This window comes from Fukomys damarensis, unplaced genomic scaffold (genome assembly GCF_012274545.1).
Source record: "Fukomys damarensis isolate Sample0158 unplaced genomic scaffold, DMR_v1.0_HiC HiC_scaffold_3, whole genome shotgun sequence".
NCBI lineage: Eukaryota > Metazoa > Chordata > Mammalia > Rodentia > Bathyergidae > Fukomys > Fukomys damarensis.
Window position 1 is genome coordinate 4712821 of NW_022900915.1, and position 14066 is coordinate 4726886.

At 43.2% G+C, this 14066-nt stretch overlaps 1 protein-coding gene across 6 annotated transcripts in view; it reads left to right on the forward strand.

Annotated features, from left to right (window-relative positions):
- The window catches only part of Megf10 (multiple EGF like domains 10), a 323793-nt gene that overhangs the window by 147687 nt on the left and 162040 nt on the right, over positions 1-14066 (forward strand). Inside the window, exon 1 of one of the 6 annotated variants that reach the window (XM_010627214.2) lies at positions 8-329. The exons of 2 other annotated variants lie outside the window; for them this stretch is intronic. The gene's annotated coding sequence lies outside the window, so the exon portion shown is untranslated. Of the gene's footprint in view, positions 1-7; positions 330-7754; positions 7811-9043; positions 9064-12510; positions 12792-14066 lie in introns of those variants that run through there. 3 more of the 6 variants (XM_010627215.2, XM_033766465.1, XM_033766472.1) reach the window with 3 other exon arrangements.

Here is a 14066-nt window from a genome sequence, read left to right on the forward strand (position 1 = left end):
TCTGCCGGCCGCCTCTGCCCGCGTCCACGGCAAGGCCACTGCTTGCACCCCGGCCGGACTCTGGTTACTCTCCTCGTCTTACGGCATCGCGGGTCACACAGGGAAAGCCTTGTTTGACTCTGCAGCACTTACCATCCTGGGGCGCAAGACTGGAAGAGGGGTGACGCGTGCGACCTGCCCTTTCCCGCCCCCATCTCCCGAGCGGACTCACAAGTGCCCTCCTCGGGAGGCTGCTTGGAGGCTAACCGCGCTGTTAGGAAGGACTTTCTGTCTTGGCTGGCGTTTGGGGAAGACACGGTTTCGTTGAAGTTCAAGATCTCTGGATCTGGGTAAGAGTTGGACAAACGCAACTCTGGGGGCCGCTGAACCTGGCCGGACGCTGCCGGGCTTCTCACGCCCGGAGGGGCGCTTGGATCCCTTGGGCAGGGACTTTGGGTGCGGGGGAAGGTGGGGCGAGACGGGCTCAGTCTGGACTGTTTGTGGGTGTCTCGTAGGGTTAATGTTATCCTTTGTGTTTGCTTATGTTACTTGGGACCGTGTAAGGAATTCTTGCAGTATATTTTCTAGAAAGACACCCCCACTATACAACCTCAATTTCTACTCTTGCGTTGCCTCGCCTGTGCAGTATTTGTTCGATATTGAACTGTGCGGTAGCTGGAGGTCGGAAGATTTGGGGGGAGTCCGAGAATGAAAAGCAGTTTCAGCTGGGTCCTTCCTTTCCGCTCTGCTTTACTTCTCTGGGATCTTGACTTGTTTTCTAAACTTTTCTTTCTCTAGCATTTGATATTCAGCATGTGCAGTTAACTCCTCAGGCGTGCACACTCCCCCTTTACTACATCCTTAGCATTCTTTAGGGGTGCCAGGGCTACAGGCTGGGTGGTTTAGACTTAGAGGGTCCTTGTCAGAATGCTTGATTCCTCTGGGAAAGTGGAAGGGACAGTTCTCCAAGCCGTACTTAAGAAAGATTCATCTCACGTGTTAGTTTCTCCTAAATTCCTTTTATTTAGGGCTTTTTGGCCTGGTTTAGGAAAGTATTTTGTCTTTATTTTCCTTTCTGAAAGTATTTTCCTTAGTGATACCACTGAATAAATAAAATATGGTGATAGTTTCATGGCTTTCAAAAATATCCTCAGGGCCAGGGATTTAGCTCAGTGGTTCCACCGCCTGCCTCACAAGCACAAGGATTGGAGTTCAATCCCTGGTACCCCCCAAAATATCCTCACATGAGAAGAAGACCCACATACTTCAGTGGAAGTCAAATTTTATTAGCCCAAATTGGCTGCTCTTGCTGCTCTCCAGTAGTAATAACTGTGCTGTGTGCCAGGGCAAGAATGACAATCCTTCTGGTTCTCCTTGCTTCGCTTCATTGCATCTGGGGTCTCATTTTATGCATGGTCTTCCGAAATGGAAATGCTTCAGACCTTGTGGATGAAAAGAAGCCAAACGGCGCTCTGCAGAAGTGCGTCCTTCCCAGTGTGAGTGCCCCCAAGATGTCAGCCGGCGGGCTGCTTTGTCTCTTGCCGCGGAGAGGTCAAAGAGTCTGTTGATAAGTGCTGGGTGTCAGGACACCTGGTTCAACTCGGCACTCTGCTGCTTTCCAGCTGTGGTTTTGTGTTATTTAAATTTTTTATCCCCATCTATAAAATCAGCCTGGTAATAGTGCTCATCTTGGAGCGTTGCTAAGAGGATTTAAATGTACCCATGTACACGAAGCTCTGACCTGCCACACAGTAGGCAAGTACTGGTTATAACTATGATTTGATGGTGGAGCTAGTGGTAAACTGTTGCATTGGTGTAGTGTGACTTTTATTAGCTATCGCTGTCAGTTTATTCCTGTTTGGGTGGGTTTTGAAGATCGCTCATGAGTGAGCTTCATACATGATGAATTGTTAAACTTAGCTCAGATGTGATCTTTATATTGTTTCGCTTGGACACAGTCAGTGGAGGAAAAAAGTGCCTGTGGCCGGGCTGGGATTTGTAGGCGTGGCGCTGACTGAGTACAAAAGAGTGCTTGGAACAGGGTATAAGTTTGGAAATCTATACCGAGTTCACAAGCGACTTCTTTGTAAACACTTTGCCTTAATATACATCCTTTAACTTACTTTTAGAGGCCAACCATTCGTTCATAAATATTTATTAAGCATCTATGACATTTCAAACTGTTCTAGCTTTTGTATTATTGAAGTTCTCTGGTTATATTTTACAAATGAGATGCAGAAGCATCTGCTTTGTCACTACCCTGCTTCATTTCAGGCGTGTCAGGGTGTCCTTCACCTGACGCTTGTACCCTATAAATTAGATCTCAGCCACTTTAGCTACAGTGATTTGGGTACCTGTTGAAAGGCAAGTAAAAGCACACGTTGTGGAAGAATTGAATAAAATATTCAGCACGACCTCAGGCATCTTGCTTCTCCATTTAGGCATGAGTTTCCTCGTGTGTGGACCTGTACTGGAAGATGAGGGGAAAGCTGGATGATCCTTTGTGTTCCTTCTGACTCAAAACCCCTGAAATTGGTTGTCTTACCTCACTGGTGGCTGTTTTTGAGCTCCCCTTTTTTCTTTTAACATTTGTTTTAGGTACGTAAATCATGAGACTTCCATCTTTGTGCATTAATCAGTGTAAGTAATGATAGCAATAATTACTCAAAAGAGAAAAGCATTTACTCTACTTGTACTTCATCAGCTCTTTTCAAATTTTGGTGCAGTCCAGAGGCATGGGGGATGTTTGTTAAAAATACCAGATTGAAATAGAATAAATTGCTAGTACTTCACTACTTTTTAACCTAAAAGTGGCAGTTTATATGGTTCAACCTAATATAAGTCCTAGCCCCTTCCATCTTGGCTCAGATGCGGTAAGTCTTGGATGAGGTGTGAAGTCTGCATTTTTACAAGTCCCCAGGTGGTTCTAGTGCAAAGCCAAGTCACGTGCTCATTTAGCAGCAGTGAATTTGCCTTGTTCTCCATTGTCTGCTTAGTGATAGCCTATTTCTAGACTATAAATCCAATCGTGGCATTTCCTTGTTTAAAGACTTTTGGCAGATCTCTATTTGCTGAACATATTTGTTGAAAATTCAGATCCAGCGCTTCATCTGCAAGGACCAGAAGTCTGCATGGTGAGCACTTTCCAAGTGCACCTTCTAGAGGTGGAACTCAGGTCACATTTGGAAAACTTTGGCTTATGGCCTAAAGCCAGTCCTCTTTCTCATGATACTCTGTGGATTGTTCCTTACTTCCTCTTCCCCTTCGGCCTCCACAAATGCTCATCCTGTTACTGTCCCCAAAAGTATCGTGCCCTTTCACTTCTGCGTGACCCAGTTGTGTACGCCATTCCCTCTGCTAGAACTTTGACCCTCTTTTCTCCTTTATTGGAAGCCCTTACTGAAATGGCTGGCATGTAGTAGTTACATCATAAATTCCCAGAGAGTGTGGGGAAAAAATGAATGAAGGAACAATAGTTTATTTTTTTCAATGCACAGAGTGTTAGGGGCAGTCACTATGCAGCTATTGAGAGTTGTGGAGAAGCCACTAGAGAAATTGTTATTTGGTTGCATATGCTCTACAACAGCGATGGCAAACCTTTTAGAGACAAATGTCCAAACTATAACCCCAAACCCATTTATTTATCGCAAAGTGCCGGCACTGCAATTAAACCTGAACGTTGAGGTTTTAGTTTAGAAAGGACAACTCATATATTAACCTCTTCTGTCTTAAAAGCAAAACAAATAACACGGGTGCCACCTAGGTTTGCCACCATTGCTCTACAGTACTTATAGCCTGGAGTGGAAAAAAGGCAGGATGGATCATTCCAGGTGGGCTCTGAAACACCAAATACCACCGAATTAATAGTACTTGTTCAGTATTATCACAGGAACCATGATGAAAGAGCTGTGCCTGTACCTTAGGGCGCTTGTGGTTCCAAGTGTGAGGGCACTGGAATGGAAGCGGCAGTGCCAATAAAAATAACCAGCTTTGCTCTCGTTGCTTTCCAGTTCCTAAAACATTCTTGTATTTGAACAGAACTTGGTGACTGGTTGAGCGCTGTGCTTCTTACTTTCCTGAAAGGATGAATTTCTGAAAGTACACCTGAAGATCATGGAGAGGCCATGTGTCACATGAGGTGCTGGCTCCAGAAAGTCAACTACATTGCAAAACCTCCACTAGTTCTTTGCCACTTAGGCATGGCAGCCAGTGTATACGCCTTGAATTTTTCTTTCTTTAGCTTTCTATAAGGACAGGTATTTCCTTCTCATTTAAACAATAGCTGATCTATTCAAATTCAATAAATGTGTGATTCAGACTAAAGATTTGCCAATTTTGATATCTAATAGCTTCCATTTTTGTATGATTTAAATGAAGTTTACCAGAAAAATATTTCTTTTGATTACTATTAGGCTTTGAATTTTTCCATTCTTTTTTTTTGGGGGGGGGAGTGAAAATTTGCAAAAACATTTGAGTAAATGAATGAATAATTTCTAGGATAATGACAAAGATGATGCTAGTGCCAAAACTGAACTATTGGCCCATGGCCAGCCCTGCCACCAAATAAACCAGAAGAAACGTCCATTCATCGGCTGCTGTATGAGAGTCTCTGTCTCACAGGGAAGGGAGGTAGCAACGTCAATAAATGCACACACCATCCAGATGGTTGGGCTCCAAACAGGGCAACTTTAAGGGCTGCCTGTGCTCTCGGGTTCTCGAGGGTATGTAGTCAGTATTTAGTTTTAAACCATAGCTTCGTTTTAAGAATTACTGTAAGATTCATTGAGTTCTTTTTATCCTCTTTTTCAATGCTGTTTCTAAAGTAAAATTTTTCAGCTGGGCACAGAGTCACGGGCCTGTAATCTCAGTATGCTACGAGGCTGAGGCAGGAAGATCCAAAGGTCAAGCCTCGTCTGAACAATTTAGCAGCTTAGCCACAAGCTGTCTCAAAATACAGAATGAAAAAAAGATGGGAATGTAGCTGAATGTCAAGGCCCTGGGTTCAGTCTCCATTACCAAAACAAACAGTTTGTGCCTTAGTGTAATACTGCATGGTTTCCTGCCTGGACTGTTACCTGTCTTGTAACTAACTGGTCTCCTAACCTCTTTGTGCATTCGCTCATTTTGTATTGATCTCTTATCTTTTTTCACTGTTTGATATTATTTTTCAACCTATGGTTGTTGTAGAAGATTAATTTAAAACAGTAGAAGAATCTCTTGTACAATGAGGAAAACAATAGGATGCAGCCCAGTGTTACCTTACTTTCTGGGACTTTATTGGTAGAACCACAAGGGGCTGTGTAGATGTTACTCAGTGGCGCATGCTCGATGCCATTAGCTGATGTGAAAGTGTGAATGTGATAATATATCCTGTTATCGTCACCGTTCATTTCTATTGATTTCCTCTCCTGTTTCATTTGTAGTGATTTATACTCCTAGATAAAGAAACTATGTAAAGCATTTTAACCACCTCAATTTCCTATTCAGAGGATAATAAAACATACTCTCCCTAATTCTAAGACAAAGAAAATAGTATTTCAGTTTGGAAAGCTTGAGAGATACATTGTGGGGCATAAAATCTCAGGGGGCAAGGAGGCCCCCTGGGAGGGGCTGACCAAGCACCTGCCATTAACATCATGTCCAGCCCAGCGGTTCCTATGATTTTCTGGTAAACACTTCTGTTTATCTTTTAAAAAGTAATTATGGATCACAAATCAAAGTACACACATTCAGCTTGTTTCTCATGGAATGAAGTAGAACTACGAAACCTTTGTTTTGAGCCCAGGAGATGAATCCTGCAATCAAAACAAACAGGAGAGATGTAAATCCCCACCTGCAATGATATCTTGAGGAGGGTACTTTCCCGTTTTAAAAAATTTGGATGAGGAATTGAGGGGAAGATGTGACTCTGGTTCTGTAAAAAAGTGATTGCAGCCAGGCACAGCAATACTTGTATCTCCAGCTGTTCCGAGCCTGTTGCACAAGGGTCACACGTTTGAAGCCAGTTGGGGCAATTTATTGAACATTTGTCTCAAAATACAACAATACAAATGATTGGGATATAATTCAGTGGTAAAGAAAAGATTTTGTTTCACCGGATATTTATTGGGTGTATAGAGGATAGTAATAAATACTACGGGTAATTACTAAAAAGTTCTTGCCTTAAAAATAAAAAGTCTAGCTGGGTGTGGTGGTGCCTACCTGTAATCCCAGTACTCAGGAGGCTGGGCCAAGAGGATCACCAAGACCTCAAGGCAAGCCTGGGCTACATAGTGAGTTCAAGAGCAGCCTGGAACACAGCAAGACCTTGTATCAGCAAGCAAAGCAAACAAACTATAAAGTCTGGATGAAAAATAATTCCTAGTCAGGTAAGGCTGGATGTAGTAAAGGTCAGGTGAACAGTGCTGAGAGTTCACCCCAGGTGAGGCTCAGGACAGGTGCCCTGGCACTGTAGCCATGAAGATATGAATGGATGGGGCATCTGAGGCAGGGGAATGGTCAGCGAACACATAGGGTCATGGGACTGCACTCCGCTTGTCCCCTAGCTCTGGATGTATTGATGAAACTCTTCATATTAGATTGCTCGTATTGTGCTGTATAAATCAGATACAGTTTGGGCATCCAACTGAGATTCAAGTAAAAATTGGCAAGGGTCCCCATCCCATCGCCATGAGAAGGTGTGTTATTTCTTCCAGCCATGATGACTATACCTTTGTCATAGGTATGGGGACAGGGCTCATGTTTTTCCAGTGTCACTGGGCTCTAAATTTATATTTATCTGTAAGAAGTTTAAAGATCATCTCACCATACCACACCACTGTACTGTCTCTTTTACCATGAAGCCACCCGCCTGATCATCCACCGGTGTCACTGTGACCCCTCCCTCCACTTTGTAAAATGTTGTCGAATGCGTGGCTTTGAGTAGTTCGCTTCTGAGTTTTGAGACAGTGGGAAAAGTTCCAACCCTAAAATTTCAAGGTGAAACATACTCGTTTTTTCAAAGCTCTTCCTACCGTTTGCACTTTCTCACCATCTGTCCTTCTCTGGAGGCCTCGGCCTCGATCAGACTGCTCCAGAGCCTCTTCCCGCTCTCCCTGCACCTCCCCTTCTGCCCGTGATGACCTGCCTTCCAAAGTCCGCTAACTTCTGAATGGCCGCCCTGTCTCTTTTCCCATTCACCTTGATGTCATCGTCATTTTCATCTATCTTTTTCCCCAAGTGATTTTACCTTCCATAGGGGGATTTGGTCCTCATGGTATGAAGCCCTTTCAATATTCTCCTTACCTCCAGATCACCCCTTAAACAGGTGTGCAAAGTCAGGCCTTTAGTAAGGTAGGGAATTCTTGAGGCATCTGTTTAGCCTGTGTTTTCAAACTTCTGAGGGGTGAGAAACCCCTGCAAATACTGGCCCTTGTCTGGATGTTGCCCAGTAAGTGTTTGGTGGGGCATGTGTATTTTTAACAAGGTGTGCTAATGCAATCTGTGGTCCACGAAGAACACCGGTTAGGATTGTAGTGCCCCTTTCAAAAGTGCGCCTTTAAAATAATTTTTAGTGACTTGGCCAGAGAGGGTCGTGGAGAATAGCTGGCTTGTGAGATCCCTTGCCTTTCCTCCCCAATTGCAGGGACAATGGCTGAAACACAAGGCTGTTCATGTGACAGCCAGAGAAAGGGGCTCATTGTTCCAGGGTTGGCTGATGCTTCACTGTGCTCAGGCCAGCCATCCCACTGAGCTCCGTAGACCCAAGGAAAGAGGCACTCTTGAATCAGAGAGACAAAGAAAGGAGGTCGAGGCCTTCTGCAGCTAAACTGCATGCAGCAATGTGTCAGAGGTAGGGCTTAGGCAGGCAAAAAAGTAATTCCTTGGGAGCCTCATTAATCTGCTGGTTTTGGAGCAGCAGACTTGGCATTAGGGAAACTATTAGAATACCAGTGGAGTTTTGGACAAGGAGAAATTGTTTTCTACTGTGTGCTACCGACTTATCTGCTTGCCGAGTTTTATTATTGATTTTTCAAAGTGTGCTCTGGGTAATGGTCGCTGTGTGTGTGTGTGTGTGTGTGTGTGTGTGTGTGTGTGTGTGTGTAGTATTAATTAGTCCCTTCCAAACATACCTAGTTAGCAGGCTTGAAGCTAAGAAGTTTTTGAAATATATTTAAGTTCATTTAAAAGTTATTGATACGTTTGGCCAGTTAGGAGGTTGGGGAGTCTCTAGATGCCACTTACATAGCACTCTGCATTCCAACTTCTGCAACTGAATTCCAGCCCTGGGAGAAATAGGCAAACTTCCTGTGTCAAGCTAGTCCTGAGCTCAGTAATTGCATACATTCGATTCAAATTCAAGGTCATGGCCTTTGCATAGGACACAGGATTGTTCTTTTAGCCTGAGTGCTCCCTTTATGAAAAATATGCCTTTTATTCAGACTTTGCCTCTGGGTTTCTTTCACGGGGAGATGTAGTCCCTAGTTCCTGTGGCTATTTGTAGGTGGCTTTTCTTTTCTTCTGTAAAACATTAGGCACGTGTTATGGACTTGAGGGAAGTGGAGTAGGGAAAGCCTTTCCTGGAGGTATTGGGCTCTGGAGAGTCCCTTTAAGTGTTCGGGCAGCTGGTGCTCATGAGCCAGTAGGAATCCTTTTGTCTCTGCGATAAGAGGTTTCCTGACTGGGAATATTTTACTTAAGTTGGTTTGTACTCCAGAGAGGACAATATATAATTTGCTTGAAGTTACTTAGAGCTTCTTGTAATTAAGTCTGTCCTTCTACCTTGATTATAGATTATCACTGTAAATCCATTAAAGAAGGAGATGTAAGTGCGTCGCAGAGAGCTAAGTGGATACACTTTCTTCATTATCTTTCCATTGCCCCCTCCCTTGAAGCTTGTTTATCCTTTATTAAACGGGTGTTTGGTCTTGTCAGTGATATAGATGTCTCTGAAGTGGGGAAGGGGAGAGGAGGCTTCACAGGTGGCAAAAAGGTTGTGTTAAATAAACACTCCCCTGATTAGTTAACTGATTGTCAACTCTCTGTTATTAGGCCTGCTCATTTGGCTCTGTGTCGTTCAGAGTCTTACCCCTTGGTGCCGTGAGGGTAAGTACCATGTTATATTTGAAGTTTTGCATACGTGCAGTATTTGTTGAGAAAAATGTGAAAGTTACATATTGTCTTTTCTTGTTGTTCATGTCCCAGGTGGCACAAGTAATACTACATTCTTTTTAGGCACGGGACTTGATTTTCTGTGAGAATCAAAGCTCTGACCCTGGAGGCCTTCTGGGATGATGGCTTGTTATATGTGATCACGTTCTAGTTGTGTGGGTGTGTTCAGCTTGTAAACAATTATGGAGCAGTTCAGTTTTGATTGGTAGCCCTTTTCTGTATGTATTTTATACTTCAATTAAGAGTTCAATGTAGAATTGATGCTCTAGCAGTGATGGGAAATGCTAAACTCGGGGGATCCCAAGGCCACATAATTGGGATCCTCTAGGAGTTGTAAATACCCATCAGTTCACTCTCACTTCAGTATGTAGCCAGGAGAGCCAAGTGTTGGAAGGCAGTGGCCAAGCATCACGATGGGCAGTTGTTGCCCATTCTAGGCAGCCAGCCAGATGGCTGAGGTTGACAGTGTCAGCCGTACCCTACTCTTCAGAACCTAAAAGAAGAGTGCCCCTCCTCGCCGGCCAAGCAACGAATCTCATTCTCGCTCTCTACCCTCTTCCTATTCATTGTCCTCTGCCAAGAAAAAGCAGGAAATGACTGTATAGGTCGTGGATATCTTTCTGAATCTTTCGATGACCTCTCTCTTAAATTCTTACATTGGAATGCTTCCAAGTTTTTCTTTTGGGAATACAGTGATACAAGGTGTGTATTCTTTGCCTCATCCCTTTCACTTACTTCAGCTCTTACTTGCTAAGCTCCCCAGCAAGCTTCTGAAGCACTACCTGTGAAGGTGGAAGAGGTCTGGGAGCCAAGCAGTGTTTCCTGTGCCTGAACAGCCTGTAGTTCTTTTCTACTTCACGGACCCTTGTCACTCATCAGTGTGGGGCTGTGTGGATTGTGCCAGTGTGGGGCCCTGTACTTGCAGAACATCCCATACTTTTGTAACATGGATCTGTTAAGGTTCGAATGGAGAAAATAGGAACAATTCATTTTCCAAAGGAGTATAGGGCCCTTGGCGTTGAAATGAGCTTATAACATTTGTGAGAGGTCTGAGTACCCACCTTGTCTACTCCTTTTGGGGTAGTGGATTTAAAGATTAAATGTTGATTTACACAAACACATGTGATTATAGTTGTGGGTTAAAAGAGAGCTTTGATAGGACTAGGTCTGTTCCTGTCCCTGTCATTTATTTACTGTATGAAATGTGACAATCTGGGATGGGATCTCATCTCTACTCTTTAAAGTTTTGTGGTCTTAGACAGACTACTGAAATACTCTAAGCCTCTTTTCATCAGCTATGAAATGATAATAGTGTGTCAGTGAAAGAGTGGTGCATTAACATAGTGATAGGCACATATAAGCTCTTAATAAATACTATTTGACATTATTTAACACTAAATAATATTAAAATGAGGAAGAATAATTAATGTTGTTAGGAATGCAGTCTGCTTTTGCTTCTTATGAGTGATTCATTTAACGGCTTAAATATGATCCTATAAGGTATATAATTTAAAAATACAGTCTCTGATACAAAATATAGAGAATAGAAAAATTTAAACATTCTGTAATATAGAAAGAGTTAAATTTACTCGTGCATACGTTTTAAAAATGAGGGAAGTATTTTACTAGAAGAAAAGTTATTTATCTTGAATTAGATGAGGCAGCTGGTAAGGAACTTGTTATCCATAGTAAAATAATAGCAAAATTAAAAACAGGAGGTAAAGTAAAATCTTGTGCATAAATGCTAATTGACGCATTATTCACAATCACCAAAACTATGTTTTGAGAGTGAAAATAGTCCAAATGCCTATCTCCTGATGAATAGATAAACAAAATGTGGCGTATTTATACACGAAAATATTATTCCACCGTTAAAAGGAAGGAAGAATGTACGCTACATGTTACAGTGCAGATGAATCTTGAAAATGTATGCTGAATGAAAAACCAGATGGACACAAAAGGCCATTTCGTATTTGAGCCCTTTTACCTGGAAGAGGTGGCTCCGTACAGAAAGAAAGTAGAGCAGGGGCAGCGCGGGCCTTGGAGGAGGGAGAAATGGCGCGTGACTGCTGAGCACTTGCTTTCCTTTTGGGACGATGGAACCCTTGTGCAGTGATGGAGGCGGCCCAGACCTAGCTATGGATGCTGATAGATAGTAGCGATGGTGGCAAGGTTAAAACGATACCTTTATTTCAATTTAAACAATACTTTACCTTTATTTTGTAAAGGTTAGCAAATGTTTGCATTTATATAAGATGTATCTGTATCGATAGATCATTCTGCCTTCACTCTGTGTCTGCTATGAGGCAAGCCCTTACTGTACATCGGAGAAAATTCCACAAAATGACAAGACGCGGCCCCACTCTTCCACACATTACCACCGATCTGTTTACAAGGACGGCAAAGGATGAAGAAACCGGATGAAGAAGGAGAACATGTCTCAAAAGAACTAGATCCCTGGACTTGGTATTCAGAGAAGGCTTCCTGGAGGAAATGGGACTTTGAAAGCTGAGTGAGGATCATGCAATCAGAGAAGAGGGAGATAGGACCAGCTGGTAGAAAGCACTTGTAGGTGAGGTCAGAGGCAGGCGGGCATGGCCATAGTGGAGTGTTTGTATAGTGGAATATCAAGAAATAACATTGGAAGTGTGGGTTGGAGCCAAGTAGGGAGGTCTCTGGAAGTGGTCTGCCAATACTTAGATTCATCTGGCAGTAGAAAGCGAAGTTTTATCTTGATGATAGGAGCTGAAGACAGTAAAGAGACCCCTGCAGGGATTTCACTGGCTCTAATGCAACCCATTGTTTATTTGGTAAGTATTTATCAAGTGTTTATTACATTCCGTGTGCTCTTCGGTGATAGTGATTTGACAATACTTGAGCTCCCTGCCCTAGGATTTATATTCTAATAGGAATTTCAGGTACTGGACACATGCAGCTGGGAAGTGAGTGTGGATGTGCTCAATGCAGTGGTTTAGAGGACGGGTTGTACAACCAGGCTTACTGGATTTGAAAACTGGCTCCTTTCATCATTTATTAGATGTATGCCCTTAAACCAGTTACCCTATATTTCAATTTCTTCATCAGTTGGCTGGGGATAATATACCAGCTTTTGCATACAGTTGCTGTGATAGTTAATTGAGATGATGACTGGGAAGGGCTTAGGACCTGGCATATAGCAAAGGCTTCATAAATTTTACTTATTTGTTTGTTTATATGTGATTTCTACTCAAGGATCTGTCTAAGTCACTTGTGTTCTTAATCCAAGGAGCCTGTTCCATAATATTTGTATGTTGTATCTCAGATCAGGGCTCTTTAATATGCTTTACTATGCTGGATATGAGCTTGTCGCATTAACCAACATACAAAATTGCCTTTAGAATTCAAGTAACAGCAACATCCTTCTCACTAACAAACCAGAGTCTTCCTGATCTTGGCTTGGACAGAAATTTCCAGATAATGTTCCACACTTGACCTTAGCCACAAGACTGAGAAGTGATCCAGATAATGTTCCTTTTGGTCTCTGAATCAAGAAATCCTGGGGTCCTCCCTGCCTGAGAGACGCTGCCCTTTCCATCCGGGGAGTCTGGTGACGAGGAGTGTTGTCAGTGCCCCAGATCTTGGCCCGTCTAGTCTCGCTCTGGAGACACAGCCACAGTTCACAGGTAATGTCCTCAGACGCATTCATCAGAAGGAGCATAAGCCACCCCGGATGTCTGTCCCTTACCACGAACGGGGGCGCATGGCCAGCACCTCAGCCAACGGTACATCTTGGAGTGCATCTAGAAGGAAACCTGCAGCTTGTGGGAGGAGACTGAATGAACTCTTTAAGACTTTTTCTCTTTAGCCTAAGTTGATCCTACAGTGTAAGTTTTAGGGGTACAGTGGATCTAACATATTTTCCTTTCTAGTCTCCATAATGCTATGGAATGAGTTATGTCCTTCTCCTGCCCTAAACAATGGTAAAGCCCTAACCCTGGACATGAGAAAAGCCTGTGAGGAGGTAATAAAGGCTAAATGGAGTTGAGGGTGGAACCCTAATTTGATCGTTTCCTAACAATAAGAAGAGAAACCCACATGTCTTTCCTATTTGCTATATGAGGCCATAGCAAGATATTAGCCACTTGCATGCTAGGAAGAGAGCCCTCACCAAAAACTGAGCTGGCTGGTACCTTGAACTTTGACTTCTAACCTCCAGAACTCTAAGAAGAGCCAGCCAGTCTGTGGTAGTTTGTTGTAGCAAACTAGCACAAATAGACAAAAACATTAAAACATTTTTTTGTGGTCTTGAATAATTTTAAGATTATTTGGAACTGTGGGAAGATCTGAATAATATGAAAACGTGAACTAACCTCGCGGTCCTATACTCATTTACATGGATAACCTTGACTTTTCTACTACCACACACTAATGAGGCCAAAAGGTTGCATCCTTGTTTGATTTAAAACTCCAAACTGAGAAACCAACAAATCAAATTAGTGTGGGTGCTGATGAAGGGTGACGTAGTCAAAAGCCAGTGAGAAAATGTTATCGGAAGGGTAAGAGGTAGAGGAAGAGCCTGGAGAGCTTACATTCGGACTTTGAGTTCTGGAACAGCTGGCTCCATAGCTGTTCTTTCATGGAATGAAGCCAGACTGCTGCTGGTAAGGGGTTGGGGAAGGCGGAGCAGCAGTAACCCAAGACCCCCCCCCCCAGCTCTGAACCTAGTGAGAGGAGGGCCTGAGGGCCACTTTGCACTGCGGAAGGGGAATGGTCCTTCTAGAAGGATGAGCTTGCACCAGGCCCAGCCAAGGATTCAGACGTAGTGCAGCAGAGTCAGATGTCTTTTTAAAATTGTGGTTGTAAAAGCCAACCTGAAGCAAAGGCACACACACACACACACAGAAAGACACAGAGAGAGAGAGAGAGAGAGAGAGAGAGAGAGAGAGAGAGAGAGAGAG